At 44.6% G+C, this 15,713-nt stretch overlaps 1 long non-coding RNA gene across 2 annotated transcripts in view; it reads left to right on the plus strand.

Moving 5' to 3' along the window:
* Positions 1-15,713, plus strand: part of LOC128117308 (uncharacterized) — a 32,187-nt gene that overhangs the window by 13,745 nt on the left and 2,729 nt on the right. Inside the window, exons 1-3 of one of the 2 annotated variants that reach the window (XR_008220783.1) lie at positions 6,265-6,366; positions 7,872-7,978; positions 11,112-13,173. This is a non-coding gene — a long non-coding RNA (uncharacterized LOC128117308). Of the gene's footprint in view, positions 1-6,264; positions 6,367-7,871; positions 7,979-11,111; positions 13,174-15,713 lie in introns of those variants that run through there. The other variant, XR_008220784.1, reaches the window with a different exon arrangement.

Here is a 15,713-nt window from a genome sequence, read left to right on the forward strand (position 1 = left end):
TCTATTGCTGAAGTTAAATTTACCGTAACAGCCCCACTCAGGAATACAGTTGGCGTCTTGGTATACCATCTTTTGGTTTTTCCAGATTTCTTCAATTTTAAATTTACTCTCATTAGACATTCACAAACAGACATTAAGCTTTAAGATTTCCAAACACCTCTGATGAGAGAACTTCTAGAAGTACTCATGTATTTCTTAACTAAATTTTAAAAGGCTCTTTATATCTATTGTCATTTTGCATTTAACACATACTAACAACATCCATGATACACCAAGACGTCATTGTTTTTTCTTAATTTTTTTTCCTTGAGTGACATTTTTGGACATCTTTCCTGATTTTATTTCCCACATCTTCATTAGTTACCAGGGCTGACAATTCCTTTCCTTGCCAATGTTCTTCCAGCACATTTAGAGGGGACGACCTATTTGCCCTTGACGTTCCTTCCAAAGATGTACTGGCAGAGTGGGGACTTTTTAGAGCGAGCACACACACACGCTCTAGGGGCATCTGCCTCTGTCTCCAACTTTACAAAAATAAAATAATAAAAAGACGTGTTTCCTTCGCACATTTAAAAGCCAGAAATAGATGGAGACGTACATTTTTCAGTCCCTGTGCCAGCCTAATGAGGGCTCCGCAGACTGCGGGAACCCGGCCAGCCCCGCCCTCGCACCCTGCTGTTTCAAGTCCCCGGTCTCTCTGTACCTGACCAGCCCAGGCCCTGGATGTCAACCACAGCATCTGGGGACCCGGTGACTCTGGCCTGGATCCTTTGCTCCACCTGATTTCCCATCTTTCTGTTTTGGATTCCCAGGCGATCTCAGAGGAGAGGGTCCTGGGGTCAGAACCCTCTGGTGCATGATCTCCTGGGCTTCCAGGAAGTGACCCTGACACCCAGAGGACACAGAGCCAGCTGTGACTGCACCAGCAGGAGCCACAACACCCTGAGCCCGGAGGGGGGTCTCCCTGATGCCACACAAAGAGTACCGCACTCCCCAGCTCTCTCAACAGAGCTATGAGCACCCCGGTGGGGAGCGAGGGATGCAGTATGGGCACTCACCTGTCTGCGTGTTTTTGGCTATCCAAAACACTATCCCCAGACAGTGAAAACAGGTCTGCAGATCTCCCTAGCAGCTAAGAGGAAAGGGGAAAATAGCTTTACAAAGAGAAAAACAATGCCAGGGAAAGAGCGAGGCTCTCCTTTGCCGCTTCCATTCCTTCTACCCTGGCCTGAGAGAACACAGCACAGTTACAACCCCGTATTTGAATTTCTTTTAAATATCAAGAATCTGAACTAAAATTAAGTAGTGAGACAGAGATATGACAGAGAGTCTATTCTGTTCCAGAATGGTAGGTACAGCGCACGCTGCTGAGCTGTACCTGGCCCTGCGGTCTCCGCCCCAAGACTCAAGAATCCTAATGTTCTCTTACATGCAGTAGTTGAAGCTTCCCAAGCCAGTGGAAATAGGCCCTGCTCACTGGAAGCTCTTACTATGGTGGGGAGCCTAGGGAATAGGCCCTGCCCACTGGGGGCTCTTACTATGGTGGGAAACCTAGGCAAGTGTAGGCTCCCTTGGGTCAAAGAGTTGAGCCGTCTTAATGCCTCTCTTCATTTAAACTGCAATATTAGCCGGGCGGTGGTGGCGCACGCCTTTAATCCCAGCACTCGGGAGGCAGAGCCAGGCGGATCTCTGTGAGTTCGAGGCCAGCCTGGACTACCAAGTGAGTTCCAGGAAAGGCGCAAAGCTACACAGAGAAACCCTGTCTCGAAAAACCAAAAAAAAAAAAAAAAAAAAAACTGCAATATTAAGAAGTGGCCGGGCGGTGGTGGCACGCACCTTTAATCCCAGTACTTGGGAGGCAGAGGCAGGCGGATCTCTGCGAGTTCAAGGCCAGCCTGCTCTACAGAGCGAGATCCAGGAAAGGCGCAAAGCTACACAGAGAAACCCTGTCTCGAAAAACCAAAAAAAAAAAAAAAAAAAAAAAAAGAAAGAAAGAAGAAAAAGAAATGAAGAGTGTCAGTTTGCAGATTTTATTTGTTTAGTATTCGAGGCCAACCGTGACCACCAGCTACAAAATCTCAGGAATTTTTATCACATGATGAGCATGAATTCCTTTGAAGATGTTGGATGAGAGCCGCCTTTCTAGAGGGGGAAGAGAGAGTCTTCCAAGATACTCACAGATCCGAGCAGATGACAGATTGCGGAACAGCGGGCCCAGCACACAGCCTAGCTCACTCCACTTGCAGAGCAGCGCTTACAGGATCCGTGGGATCATGTCGAATGTTCGACCACACTGTCTGTGTTGACAGTACAGCAAAGTTCATTTGTCCAGGAAACAAACCTTAATTTAGGCAACACCAGACACAGTTAGAAGTGGTTCTCTAAGATTAATGTAATCTTCATATATGGGTATTTTATGACTAATGTTGATGATGTCACAAAGATCACAAAAATATGTGCCTTAAACTTAATTGGCTACTTATAATCAGGTTCCTATTACATGTGAAGGTCTAAGTACTGTATCATTTCATACTTCATTTACAATTAGAAGAAATCGATACATAATTAATATATAACAAATACCTATAAACTCACCATCCACACTATGAAATGACACATTACCCCTATAGTTAGATGTCTCTAGTTTCTCATAAGGAACACATCCCTTTCCATCTCTATCAGATAGCCAGATCTTAAATTCTTTCCAAACATTTATCTTATTGTAAATGTATTTCACGGGTATTTATAATGTGTGTGAAGACTTCAAGTCTGCTATAGAAAATAAGAGAATTACAAATGGAGAACATGGAACTAAGAATTAAAGTAGCCTATATACACAGAGATCATAAGTGACCTTAAGCAAGCGTCAGTTAGGTGTGCTAGGCTTGACACACATAATTAGAGAGGTGTGAGGGGTACCCGCCAGCTGTGACACATGAAATATGCAAGAGGCCCTAAATCATCCAACATTCATAAGCACTGGAGATACTCAAGGTACAGGAAGCACGCCATTCACAAAGTCTTTACCCGGCCAGCTACTGGCTCCTCACATCCTTTGCATGGACAGGTACATAACCATGGTTGCTCGTGAGGCTGATTAAGAAGCTCTGTCAGCCAAGTGTCCTGACTCCAAGACTGCAGAGCAGGTGTGGCTTTTAATCCTAGGAACCTAAGTCTTCATTACCTTGTTTTGTTTTTGGTTTTTTTTTTTTTTTTTTTGGTCTTTTTTGTTGTTTTGTCTTTTTTTTTTTTTTTTTCAGAGCTGAGGACCAAACCCAGGGCCTTGCGCTTGCTAGGCGAGCACTCTACCACTTAGCTAAATCCCTAACCCTGGAACCCAAGTCTTCAGCGACAATTGTTCAGCTCTGATCCTGTGAGCACACTCTTAGTGAGGAAGGGCGATGTGGCAGAAAGAAAAGAGAGTCAAGGACTGAGGCATCATTATTCCCGTTTGTCAATAGAAGATCTAAAATGTGTTAACTTGCCCAATATGCTCCTGTGGTGAGCCTAATCGACTTAATTGGCCATGTGCTTTGAATATCTTGCTTTGGCTCGTGTGAGCCTTCCTGTTCTATGATCTGTAGAACGAACGGCTTGCTTGGTAGTGTGCTTACAAACTACCATGGCAGCAAGGTGGTTTCTCATACAATGGTTATTACAAGTGTTTAATGTGAGTATAAATATATTCTGCACATTCATCTCCAACTTGGAGATTTTTATTCAATATTTTATCAGTGAGATTTTTCCATCTTCAATTTCATTCCCTTTCAGAGTGTATATTTCACAATGTATTCATGAATGTTCCTGCTGAATTCAAGTTGCTTCCAGTTTTGAAGTGCTGTTCTCAGTGCTGCTGTGGGTATTCTGGTCCATGCTCCTCTGGGACACAAGTTAAGACAGACTCTTATAGAACATCAACACATGAGTTCAGTTTCTGGATCAAAGAAATTATCAAGAAAATATGGTCAGCTTGACTAAATAGTGCCAAATTGTATGCCAAAGCAGCGCTGTAATACTTACTCTTACAGGGGTTTGCAGGGCTTGCGTTCCTATTCCTAGACAATGCTTTGAGTTAGAAGTCTTTATCAGCTCTGAATGAATGCACTTAGCTCACACAAAAGTTATGGCAACCGAAAAATCTCGTGGTTTCTTTCTTTCTCTCTCTTTTTCTCTCTTTTTCTCTTCCTTCCTTCCTTCCTTCCTTCCTTCCTTCCTTCCTCCCTCCCTCCCTCCCTCCCTCCCTCCCTCTCTCTCTCTCTCTCTCTCTCTCTCTCTCTCTCTCTCTCTCTCTCTCTCTCTCTTCCTTTCTTTCTTCAAGACAGGGTTTCTCTGTGCAGCCCTGGCTGTCCTGGAACTAGCTCTGTAGACCAGCCTGGCTTCAACCTCAGAGATCTTCCTGCCTCTGCCTCCAGAGTTCTGGGATTAAAGATGTGTGCCACCACCTCACATCATGGCATTTCTTTCTTTAGTACTTCACTTATAAGGAAAAAAAATCTGTATAGAATTTACTTGAGAATTTTGGACTTTCTTGTTCATTTAAGGCCAAGTATAGTTCTTCCTCCCTTTCTAATTTTAATGCTGTAATTGGAGGACAAGCAACTTTACAAACCCAATTTGTCAATTTCTTCATAGGGATTATGGTTTGGGAGAATACTGAATTGGATACTTTAGGACACAAAAGTATGCCTCTGTCCAAACAGGGGAGACAGGCAAATCAGTCACCACTGAGCACGTGTCCAGGGACTGCGACTCAATGGAGAAAAAATCTTACTCACAGGCAGAGAATGCACTCACCAAAAACCATTCCAGAAAGCTGCTTGGAGTCATGGCATATCCACCTGAGGGACTTGTTTCCTGCCTAAATTCAGCCACTGGAAATTAATGTGTCAAGGTAAAGTATTTTCATATTTAAGAAAATTCCAAAATGAAACTCAAAAAAACCCACATTTAGTATTTTAAGTCATTAGTGCCACAATTGTCTTTTTCGAAAGCACAGAGAGTATGGGATGAAAGCCTGCTGATGCTAACAGGGGGTAAGATCAAGACACTGCTCACCCTCTCCTCTCCTGATCTGCACATTCAGAAGGGCAAGCATCTTGCTTGCACATTTTTGGTGGCATCCAACATCCCTAGCAGTGTTCTCATGGTGTAGGCTAGGGAATCCCTCTTTACAGCCTCAAGAGCAGTGGTTCTCAACCTTCCTAAAGCTGGGACACTTTAATACAGTTCCTCATGTTGTGGTGACCCCGAACCACAAAATTATTTTTGTTGCTACTTCATAACTGTAATTTTGCTATTGTTATGAATTGTAATGTAAATAATTTTGGAGATACAGGGGTTTTCCAAAGGGATCACAATCCACAGGTTGGTCTCTGCTCTGAAGTTACTGTTTAAAATAATTCAGATACCACAAATATGGTAGCACATCAGGAGACTGAAGTGAGAAGAGTGCTTGGGCCTCAGTGCTAGATCAGCTTGGGCAACATGGTGGAACTAGTCTGGAAGGGAAAAAAAAAAAGATTCCTTAGTCCCAGGCTATATACGTTCAGTCAGTGTCTGGAACTGAGGCCCGAGAATCTGTGCTACCTTTCTGTTTTCTTAGCTTTTGTTTTCTTATTTTATAAATTATTGGGATGCAGATAACACAACAGTAATAATACAGAAAACCTAAGTGTGCAGTTCCACACGTGATTACGAAGTGAGCATATACCTGACGCTCAGACCAACCGGGAGTCTCGCCAGCACAACTGATGTCTCCTTGTTACTTTTCCACTCACCTCCTTCTTGGCCAATGGTGTCTGCTGATCTGATGTCTGGTGAACCCCAGGACTTCTCGAATGCAAAATACATGAGAAATACAACACAAAGCCTGTGCTGCTCTGAGTCCAATGGGGCCCTTGAAGAGTCTGGTCTGGCAACCTCAAATTCTACCCTCTTTATATCTCATTCTCCAGCCCTTTAGAACAAGGCTTGTTTCATTTTGCAATTACCTCCCTAATTCACTGATGGCATCCTTCTCTGCCTCTGCTCCTGTAGCTGCAGAGGAACAAGGGCACTCGCTACATCTATTATGTCCATCCTTTAAGCCCCGGGACTCTCTTGCTAGGCTTGGATGATATTCAGCACTCACCCACATCCAAGTCAGAACCATCACTCTTTGATAGATGCAACTGTTCATTTGCTTATCTATTCCCGTTTCTAGACAAGGACTCACAGAAGGGTTTTGTTGGTTTTGTTTTTTACTTCTCTTGTGCATACAGGTTTAGTATATCCCTTGGTGGATGATCAAAAGCTGAACAAGTGAACAGTCCCCAGGCAGAAACATCTTTGGAAGGCAACACACAGCAGCAACCTTAACACCTCCAGGTATTTTTAGATCTCATCAGGCCCTTCCTTGTTAGGAAACAAACTTGGGACATCAGGACCACACCAGGTGCCTGAGAGGAAGGTGGAGGCTAGGGAAGGGCTTGAAGCAATGCAGAATAAAGAGGGAAGAGAGAGCCGCTGATGCTGCCCGGAGCACTGCCGGAGCACTGCCGGAGCACTGCTGGAGCACTACCAGGGCCCAGCTGAGGATGGACCAATGGGAGTGTCCTGGCAGCTCTATACCCTCCCTTCTTGCCCAGAGGATTCTCACATGCAGACTCCTGAGCTGTGTGGGAAGCCTGGGGTAACATTCTGATGTTTTACAGAGTTCCCTGACATTAACTGACCTCATATTCTTCTGCTTGTCTGAATACCCCTTCTTGCCTAAGAAACACCACCTCATTAGCCAGTGACCTGCCTATTTCTTGATCCTAACATCAAAACTCCCACCCATCCATAGTATGTATGAGTAGGAGTGGAGGGTGACAAGGCACATACAGAGGGCCTTGTGCTGCAGCTGGGTGCTCCTCGGATCAGGGTCATAAGCATCTGGGCAGTCTGCCATGGGAAACTTGGTAGCACCATCCACAGCCCTGACACCAAGGGAGTTCTGCCGTTGGGTAGACCTTGAGGTTCGAGGGGCAATGTGAGGAAAACAGCCAGAACAGACTGAAGTCAGTAAATTCACACCCTTCTACAGCACATGTCTGAAGGCCATAGCTGGGGGCTGTAGCTAGAGTTTTCCTGCCTGGCCCACAGTCAGGACAAATCTCTCTCACCCGCCAGTCCCACAACCGCTCAGACCCGACCAAGTAAACACAGAGACTTATATTGGTTACAAACTGTATGGCCATGGCAGGCTTCTTGCTAACTGTTCTTATAGTTTAAATTAATCCATTTCTATTAATCTATACCTTGCCACATGGCTTGTGGTTTACCGGCATCTTCACATGCGGCTTGTCGTCATGGCGGCTGGCAATGTCTCTCTCCTCAGCCTTCCACTTCCCAGCTCTATTCTCCTCCTTGTCCCGCCTATACTTCCTGCCTGGCCACGGGCCAATCAGTGATTTATTTATTGACCAATCAGCAACACATTTGACATATAGACCATCCCACAGCAGGGGGCTGACCCCAGAGTGGGGCATGGGGTAGCTTAAAGCCTGCTGATCAGGGGTGGACCAGAGCTGTTGGTTTGTTTGTTGAGACGGGATTTCACTGTGTAGCCCTGGCTGTCCTGAAACTTGATCCGTAGACCAGGCTGACCTCAAACTTACAGAGATCCACCTGCCTCTATCTCTGAGTGATGGGATTAAAGGCATGGGCCACCACGCCCGGCTCAGAGCTGGCATTTGGAGGAGATGGTTGATGTAAAATGAAAGAGCTGCTGAGACTGAAAGCCACAGCCTCAAAGGGAGTGGCTCTTCTGTTCCCCCACAGAACCACAGTGGTCTGTGGGGAGAGCCTATGTCGAGCATGACCAGCGCTGTTTGTCTGGCTTTCTGCAGGTAAACGGCCACTCAGCCTGCCCAGAGTTCACTTCCGTCTGATGTCATTGTGAGATACAAAAGCCTGGAGACTACATCAGTCTTTGGAGATACACTCAGAGACACAGGTGAGTGACTAATAAAGACTACCTATGGCATCAGATTAAAGATGCTCAAGCAAGCGGTCTCTCTGTGTGAGTGTGTGTGTGTGTCTATGTGTGAGTGTGTGTCTCTGTGTGAATTTGTGTCTCTGTGTGAGTGTGTGTCTCTGTGTGAGTGTGTGTCTGTGTCTATGTGTGTGTGAGTGTGTGTCTCTGTGTGAGTGTGTGTCTGTGTCTCTCTCTGTGTGAGAGTGTGTCTCTGTGTGTGTGTGTCTCTGTGTGAGTATGTATGTGTGTTTCTCTCTCTCTCTCTCTCTGTGTCTATGTGTGAGTGTGTGTTTCCGTGTGAGTGTGTGTCTGTGTCTATGTATGAGTGTGTGTGTCTCTCTCTGTATGAGTGTGTGTCTCTCTGTGTGTGAGTCTCTCTGTGTGAGTGTGTGTGTCTCTGTGTGTGAGTCTCTCTGTGTGAGTGTGTGTGTCTGTGTGAGTGTGTGTGTGTGTCTCTGTGTTGACTGTGTGTGTCTCTGTGTGGGTGTTTATAGGGAGGTAGACTTTCAAGACAGTAGTTCTGTGGGACTGATTACCTAGTGCTCAGTATACATTTGTACCTACTAAGTGCTCAATGCACATTTGTTGGAGAAACTCCTGACTTTTGTTGTTCTCTCAAATAGCTCATGAATATATACAATTTTCATTTTTCACTGTAAACTGCTTTTGAAGCTGGATCGTAGTTTAAACATTTCCTTGTTTTTCAAATTAATTTATGTTTATTGTTAAGACATTGGAAAATTGAAAGAATCCTAAGAAGAAAACAAAATGGTCTATAACGCCATCACCCAGACCACATTTTCTAACATTTGGTAAATTCCTCCTGCTGTAGTTGGGGTTACTATTGCTGTGAAGAAACACCACGGTGAAAAGCACGCTGGGGAGGGAAGGTCTGTTTGGCTTACACAGCCTCAACCAAGGTCTACGGAGGGAAGGAAGTCAATGTGGGAACTTGAAATGAACAGAAGCCTGGAGGCAGGAGCTGATGCAGAGGCCATGGAGGGGTGCTGCTTACTGGCTTGCTCCTCATGGCTTGCATAGCCTGCTTTATTTATAGAACCCAGGACCACCAGCCCAGGTGTAGATGTAACAGTCTTATTAAATAAGAAACACAGAGCCAAATGCAGAGTTAAAAGCCCAAGAGGTCAGAGCAGCAGCCAAGAGCTGATACTAAAACCCTTTCTTACCCCTCGCTGCCATCCTTCTCCTCAGAAAGAGGACTACTTCCTGTGTGTCTGTCTTTTTACAGACTTTCTGTTCTGCCTTCTCATTGGTTGTAAACCCAACCACATGACCTCCTCGTCACTGCCTGTCTGTACAGCCCTCCAGGTCTTCTATGGTTGGTATTGAGATTAAAGGCTTGTGTCTCCATGCTGGCTGTATCCTTGAACACACAGAGATCTGCCTGTCATGTGATTGGGATTAAAGGTGTACACCACCACCGCCCGGCTTCTGCTATGGCTTGCTATTAGCTCTGACCCCCAGGCAACTTTATTTATTAACATACAAATAAAATCACATTTCAGTACAAATGAAATATCACCATACCCAGGGGTCTATCACTAATTTGAAAAAGAAAATGCCCCACAGGCTTGCCCACAGCCCAATGTTGTGGAGGCATTTTCTCAACTGAGGCTCCCTCCTCTCAGATGACTCTAGCTTGTGCCAAGTTGACACAAACCAGCCAGCTCAGCCCCCACCCCCTTGTCTTTGGCATAGGAAGATCATTTGTTGTTTTGCTGTCCCACTTTTACCTTGAGCAATACATTCTGAACTTTTAATAGAATAATAGTACATGTTAATTGAATAATTATACTGAATTATATATAGTGATTGAACCAACTCAATGTTTTGGATGCTTTTGTTTTCCCATTTTAAAATGTGGTGATAAATATCCTATTCTTAAATATTTATAAACTTGGGATGATATTCAAGAAGTTAACATGTTGGACAAAACCTTATGAACACGTTGAAACAGTGGTTCTACTTGCCAAATTGCCCTTCTATCAGTCATTGAAAGTCCCCAAGCTGTCCAAGGAACCTGTGATATCTTACTTAAGGAACGTATTTGCCACTACTGGAGATTTTACTACGGTAGAAAGAAAAATATAGCAATACCCAGAAAATGACAAAATCAGAATCTTTAACATTTTTTACTAGTGGGCCAGGCGTGGTGGTGCCCGCCACGGTCCCAGCACCAGGAGACGAGGGAAGGAGGATCAGCACAAATGGGAGATCAGCTAGATCTACGCGCTGAGTTCCAGGTCAGCGAGGGCTGCATTGAGACGCTATCTCAACACACGCGCACACACACACACACACACACACACACACACACACACACACACACGCTGACTCTCGCATACTCTTGGCCCGTATCATTATTATTAGGTAAGCTTGGCTAAGTAGAAACTCTAAAAATGTAACTTCAATGATACGTGACTGGAGCCTCCCTCTGCTCCTGTTTTTAGTAGTTTCAGGTCTATGTAGAATATGTGCACTGCGCACCGTCCTTTGAAAGTGTCGCCTCCTAATTTGTTGTGACAGTTAACGTGACTCATCAGTATGAACACTCGATTTTTTGGTAGCTGGTTAGATGTTCAGGCAACACAGATGTTAACTAAGCACTCAGTGCATCTGGCTAGGGCTTGAACCCCTTTTGTATATGTATGTGTGTGTGTGTGTGTGTATGTGTGTGTGTACATGTATGTGTGTGTACATGTATGTGTATATGTATCTATATGTATGTGTGGGTGTGCACCTCCCCGAGGGTAGAGATCAGAGGTCAACATCACTCTCCACCTCAGTCTTTGAGATAAGGTCTCTCCTTGAATGGGGAGCTCGTAGGTTCGTTCGCAAGACTGGCTGGCCATTCCAGGGGTCTGTCCTGCTTCTGCTTCCCCAGCGTGGTGTTCCATGTGTGTGGTGCTGGGGCTCTGAACTCAGGCCTCATGCTCTCACAGCAGGGACCTTACAGACTGAGCTGCCTCTCAAGTCTTTGTTCCTTACACACTTACAGATACAGTCCAGCAAAGCGCAGAGATCATCCCTCTCTCCCTGGGTCTCCCATTGTCCTAGTCACCCTGGGTTATTCTCTGTCTTGTCTCCACAGTTCTGCGGCTCTCTCAGAGGGAAGTGATGTTAGCAGGATTTAGCCTCAGTCTTTTCCGCAGTCTCTGCCACGGGAGTGCCGCACACTCGGTACCTTTTCTTTGATGTTTCACTCTCCCATGACAGCCGTGTACCATCCAGGCAGCTTCTTCTAAGCACACCGGTACCTTTGTCTGTCCTGCCCCTCACACCTTCCTCCAGATCTTGCCCACTTGCCTCATGAAAGCTGCTCTTCCTTTCTCTCCTCTCCCCTGGTTACTTTGTTCCTTTTATGAGGCAGAAAAGGGCCTTATTTTGGCTGCTGAGTCACACACACCTTTTGTCCAGGAAAGAAACAGGATTTTCTCCCTACCCTTGCATGAAGCTGAGCCCTTTCCTGCTGAGTGTCAGCCTGCTGGTGGAGATGGCTCAGAGACCCATCTGGGAAAGTGGGCAGAGGATGCTAATCTCAGCAACTCCAGCAAAGAGGAGCAACCTGGAGCGGTGAGGTGCAAGAGGTCTAAAGGGCAAGAAAAAGATGTCTGAATAAATCTCGGAGACTAATTTGTTCAGGTAACCATTTGCTGTAATTACCACCTAATATTATGTGTTTAGCCCTTTAGATTAGCAGTGTATGCTGTACATTTCCTTAGCTACGGGGATTAGATGACTTCTAAGATCCGGTCTAGTTCCCCAAAACACTGTAACAGAATAACTTCCCATGCATGTTCTAAGCCTTTGTAGTCTGTCTTTAGAATCTAACCATTCCATTTGTTTGCATTCACCTGGCATTACATTGAGAGCTCAATACTACTGATTTACAAAGAAACTACTGGAAGCTGAAATTATAGTAATACTTACTTTCTGCAAGGTATTTAAATGCACTTTAAATATTCAAAGGAGGTTGAAGCAGGGAAACTTTATAATCCTTTACCCCTTAAAATTCTATAGCACCTTTAATAAAATTCAATGCACGCTAATTTGTTTGGTTTTTGTTTAGTAAAGAAGCTCTTTCTTAATTCATGACTCTTAAATTAATCAATTATTGTATTTATCTTTAGTTTATAAAGATAATAAATCTCTTAATTTAACTTTTTATATCCTCCATATACTTTAAGAGATTCAAGTTTTCAAAAAATCTATTTAATCCTCAATATACTTTCAAGGTTTTAAATTTTGTATTGCAAAATAGGGGGAACTTGAATTGCATTTCTGGTCATATGAATGTTGACCATGACTCAGTTAACTCTAGGATCACCACCACACTGAGTGGAAAATACATTAAGCACAGAGCAGTTATGAGGCTGTAATGGAGGATAATGGAATTATGTTGACTTAGATCTTGGGGGTCATGGGCACTAATGTTACTTTCTCTCCTTCAGGATCTGTTATGCTTTCTTTTGCTCTGAGTCACTGAAGCATTTTACAGAGATCTTTCTAAAGTAATAAATTAGTGCTCCTTCAGTGCAATTTTCACTGAGATGTCACAGCCACTCCCTTCCATATGTTTTTCATTAAAAATGATTTTAGATTTAAAGAGTATAGATTTTCAAAAAGTTTACATTTCATTTCATGTGCATTGGTGTTTTGCCTGCAGGCCTGTGGGAGGATATTGGCACCCCTGGAACTGGAGTTACAGACAGTTATGCACTACTATGTGGGTGCTGGAATCAAACCTGGGTTCTCTGGAAGAGCAGCCAGTGCTCTTAACTGCTGAGCCCCTTGGTTTTGAAAATGCACTAGTCACCAAAATATTTTAATAATTAAAAGTGACAGGTCCTCTTCCCAGGGCCTATCCCACTCTAGAGGGCACAGCTCAGGTCCTCTTCCCAGGGGCTATCCCACTCTAGAGGGCACAGCACAGGTCCTCTTCCCAGGGGCTATCCCACTCTACAGGGCACAGCACAGGTCCTCTTCCCAGGGGCTATCTTTTAGGAAGCTGATCAGCACTGCAGCAACAGAAGCCTGTGATCCTTGCCTGTGGCCCAGAGCTGAGTGCAGCGGGAGCGCAGGGGTGCAGAAGCTGTCTTGAACTGAGCTGGCCATGGACAATGCATCTTGGCCTTCAAGGAGAACAGAAACATGTAAGCTGGCATTTCTGAAATCTCTGGCAATGGCTTAATGTTTCAGGGCCCCACAGTGTAACAGTAGAGACGTGGGCTTTGGGATCTGATTCTTGACTTTGTAGTCTAGCTTTCTTACAGGATTTAGTATTTCAGTATTCTGCATTTTAATTTCCTCTTTGTGTACATGTGTTCATGTATGTGCGTGAATGCATTCACGTGTGTGTGTGTGTGTGTGTGTGTGTGTGTGTGTGTGTCTAGAGATTAGAGTTTGTAGTTCTTCTTTACACACTCTCTACCTTATTTTTGAGATAGTCTCTTGCTATAAAACTGGAGCTCTAGAATTTGACTCATCTGGCTGACCAGCAAATGCCAGAAATCTTCCTGTTTCTACCTAGCCAGCAACGGGATCCCAGGTGTGTGTTCTGCGCCTTGCTTTTTAAATGAGGATTCTTGGGAATCAAACTCAGGTTCTCAAGCAAACACACTATCAACTAAGCCATCGCAGCCCCCAATTTCCTCTTGACAGAAACAGATGACGATGTGAATAGCAGTATATGGTTCCTAGCGCAAGCAAAGATCAACAGAATCCATGCTTATCAAGTGTTACAGTGGCTGACAAATGCTTATTCTCACGCAACACTAAAATAGTATTTACTAACTTTACTTTTAAACTGATACATAATGTGTCAAGCAGAAGCATATTTGCTTTGTGTGTGTGTACGTTGTGCATGAATGTGTGTATGTGTGTGTATGTTGTACATGCGTGGGGAGGGTCAGGCAACACATGCCACAGTGTGCTTGTGGATGTCCTAGGACACCTTCCAGTGTCCTTGCCTTCCACCTTGTTTGAGGAAGGATCTCTGTTTGCATAAGCATCTTAATGGGCCCCAAAGTTCCAGAGCCTCTAGTCTCTGCCTCCCTCCTTGCTGTAGGAACACAGGATTGACAAGTGAGTGCTACAGTGCCGAGCTTTTATGTGGGATCTTGGGGTTCAAAGTCAGGCTCTCATAGTTACCCAGTGTAATAGTTGGTGCTATTCAAGTTAACAGAATCTAGCCACACCTGTGAGGGATTTTTTGGTTAAGCCTCTGGGCTTACCTAGAAGGATTTTCTTGATTAGGTTAAAAGAAGGGCTAGCCTCAGCCAGGTGGTGGTGGCATACACCTTTAATCCCAGGGCTCAGAAGGCAGAGGCAGGAGGATCTCTAAGTTTGAGACTAGCCTGGTCTACAGAGTGAGTTCTAAAACAGCCAGGACTACACAGAGAAACCCTGTCTTGAAAAACCAAAACAACAACAACAACAAAAAGACAGGTGGGGTATACTAAAAGCGTCATTTCCTAGGTTTGGGCCCTGAACTGTATAAAATGGAGAAAGTGAGATGAACATGTTCATTCTTTTCGGCTTCCTGGCTGTGGATATGATGTGAGCAGCTACTTCAAGCTCCAGCTACTTTGACTTCCCAGCTACAATGGACTCTATCTTTGAACTGTGAGCCAGAGACCCTGTGTTAGTTAGGGTTTCTATTGCTGTGATGAGACACCATGACCACAGCAGCTCCTATAAAGGAAAGCATTTAATTGGGGTGGCTCACTTACAGTTTCACAGGTTCATCATGATGGGAGCTGGTGGCATATAGGCAGACATGGTGCTGAGGGTTCTACATCTTGGTTCTCAGGCAACAGGAAGTGAACTGTGTTCCATACTGGGCAGAGATTGAGAATAGGAGACCCCAGAGCCACCTTCACAGTAACAGACTTCCTCCAATAAAGCCACATTTCCCAACAGTGCCATTCCCTTTGGGAGGCATTTTCTTTCAAATCACCACATTCCATCCCCTCTCTCCTCTAGGCTGGTAGCCATAATGAAAAAAAAATACATTTAGTACAACTTCAAAAATCCCCATAGTCTAAAATAGTCTCAAACTTATTTAAAAGTCTAAAGTTCCAAGTTTCTTCTGAGATTCATGCAATCTCTTAATCCCCTGCAAAATCAGAGTCAAAAAGGAGATCACATACTTCCAACATATATCAGCACAGGATATACATTACCATTCTAAAATGTAGGAAAGGGAGGCTAATGAGGAAATACTGGACCAAAGCAAGACCGAAAGCCAGCTGGGCAAACTCCAAACTCTGCATCTCCATGTCTGATGTCCAAGCTCCATTCAGCTTTGTTGATTGCAATACGCTTCTTTTTCTTGGGCTGGTTTTACTCTCTGTTAGCAATTTTCCTCAGCAGGTACCTCACAACTCTGGCATCTCCCACATCTTGGGGTTTCCAAGGCGATCCAGGCTTCTCCTTCACAGCTTCACACAATGGCCCCTCTGGGCCTCCATTCAGGGACACCCCTGACAGACGTCTGGCCTCAGCGGCTTTCCTTAGTGGTGAAGGAATATTCCATAGCTCCCTTTCTCCTATAAAACCAGCACCACATGGCTGGATCTGCCAAGTTCTGCCACTTGCTGGGCTGGAACATGACAACCTCATTCAAATACATCTTCACCAGCTTTCTGTTGTCAATGGTTTCCTTCACTGCCTATACTTGGCTGTCCTGAAA

Source organism: Peromyscus californicus, unplaced genomic scaffold (genome assembly GCF_007827085.1).
Source record: "Peromyscus californicus insignis strain IS unplaced genomic scaffold, ASM782708v3 Scaffold_21__1_contigs__length_65335640, whole genome shotgun sequence".
In the NCBI taxonomy this organism is placed as follows: domain Eukaryota; kingdom Metazoa; phylum Chordata; class Mammalia; order Rodentia; family Cricetidae; genus Peromyscus; species Peromyscus californicus.